This window comes from Lipotes vexillifer, unplaced genomic scaffold (genome assembly GCF_000442215.2).
Source record: "Lipotes vexillifer unplaced genomic scaffold, Lipotes_vexillifer_v1.1 scaffold394, whole genome shotgun sequence".
In the NCBI taxonomy this organism is placed as follows: Eukaryota; Metazoa; Chordata; class Mammalia; order Artiodactyla; family Lipotidae; genus Lipotes; species Lipotes vexillifer.
In genome coordinates, this window is record NW_006791731.1 from 1084408 (window position 1) to 1086458 (window position 2051).

Here is a 2051-nt window from a genome sequence, read left to right on the forward strand (position 1 = left end):
GGGTGCAGCAGGAAGGGGTTGGGGTCTCCTCGTAGGTCATTCCCAGGGCAGGGGAGGCTCAGGCCGAGGGCACTGGTCTGTGTGAAGCCAGGGGTATGGTTTGGGGTATTGGTTCGGCTTCTCCAAAGCAGATGTCAGAACTGGATTAAACTACAAGAAATATATCGGGGTACGCGCTGGAGAGGCCAGGAGGCTGTCAGACCCCCGTGAAGGAAGGAAGGGCGGTTGGTGGGAATGTCCTCAGGGGGTTCTTCAGCCTGTCACCCATCAAGGAGGCTCCAGCTCCCAGGCCTGGGGGGTCCCCCCTCAGCTTCCATGGCTGCAGGTGGGGCCCACGAGGAGCATCCTCACAGCTGCCCAACTTGGTCTGGGTCTGGGCCTGGGCTCAGCAGGAGCCCGGTGGACCTCAGTGGCAGCCCCCACAGGCAGAAGCAAGCCTGGCCCCCACTGCTTGCAGCCGAGGAGCCAGAAGCTGGGTGAGCATTTGATGCCCATTTCCCCCACCAGGCACACGCTTGTCCCACTGCAGAGCACAGCTGGGTAGGCTAGTGGCAAACCCCACAGTGATGCCCACTGGAAAGGAGAGCCCAGCCTCAGGTGAGGGCTTGGGCAGGCAGCACCCCGCCTCTTCTTGCGACACTTCCGTGATGCCTGGGCTTCTTAGGCCTGGGAGCCCGTACTCCTCCCTGTAGCGGGCCATGTGGAGTGCAGGCTTCTCTTGCATGATCAGTCTTGTGTGCACCTGCCTTGCCATGGTCCCCTGCCCCATCGCTGGAAGCCCTGCTAGACTCCCTGCTTGCCAGGTGTTAGGTTCACTTAGAGCCTGTTGCTTTGTCCTGGGAGTGTAACCCTTCTTGGGGATTTCTCTGCTGGGATCCTCAGGGAGGCTCCAGGTGGATCAGTGCTGCCATAGCCCTGCTCCCAGGCGAGCATCGCTGGTCTGTGAGTGCCCAGGCTGTCCAGGCTGTTCCAGTCCTGTCCCCCTTGGTTTTGCCTTTCAAGTCCCCCTAATGAGGTTCCCAAAGGAGGGGCGTGGGCCCTGGTGAACATAAACAGGCTTGAGAGGCGTCCAGCTTCTCCTCTCCCTGTGTGAGGGGTAGATTTCTAGGGCTTTCTTTTTGCTTTTTTAAACATTTATTTATTTATTTAGGCTGCAGCAGGTCTTAGTTCGGCACTCGTGATCTTTGTCGCGGCAGGTAGGATCTTTTAGCTGAGGCATGAGGGCTCTTGGTTGCAGCATGCGGGCTCTTTAGCTGAGGCATGCACGCAGGATCTGGTTCCCTGACCAGGGATCGAACCCGGGCCCCCTGCATTGGGAGCACAGAGTCGTACCCACTGGGCCACCAGGGAGGTCCCTTCTAGCAGTTTCTGTACCACGATCTGGGATGTTTGGGGAACCCTCTGTTTTTCGTTTTTTGTTTTTTATAAATTTATTTATTTATTTATTTTTGGCTGCATTGGGTCTTCGTTGCGGTGCGCGGGCTTCTCATGTGGTGGCTTCTCTTTGTTGTGGAGCACGGGCTCTAGGCATGCGGGCTTCAGCAGTTGTGGCACGCGGGCTCAGTAGTTGTGGCACGCGGGCTCAGTATTTGTGGCTCGCGGGCTCTAGAGCGTAGGCTCAGTAGTTGTGGCGCACAGGTTTCATTGATCCGCAGCACGTGGGATCTTCCCAGGCCAGGGCTCGAACCCGCGTCGCCTGCATTGGCAGGCGGATTCTTAACCAGTGTGCCACCAGGGAAGTCCCAAACCCTCTGTTTTAACATTAATTTTACTGTTGGCCTTGATCCTGAGTTTTCTCGGGGGTTAATGTCCCAACCACAGCAGGGCCGATCATCCCTTCTCTTTAGCCAGTCCTGAGGCTGCAGGGCAGCGGTGATCCTGACAGGAGGGGAGCGCGGCTTCCGCCAAGCGGTGGATGGCAGACTGGCTCCCACGGGGAGAGGCAAATTTCTCCTGGCTGTTCAAGCTCCAAGATGAGAGTAACTCCTTGGCTGAATCAGTTACTATCTCTCCTTGCACGAGGGGCCATTCCACCCCCGCCCCCCCCCCCA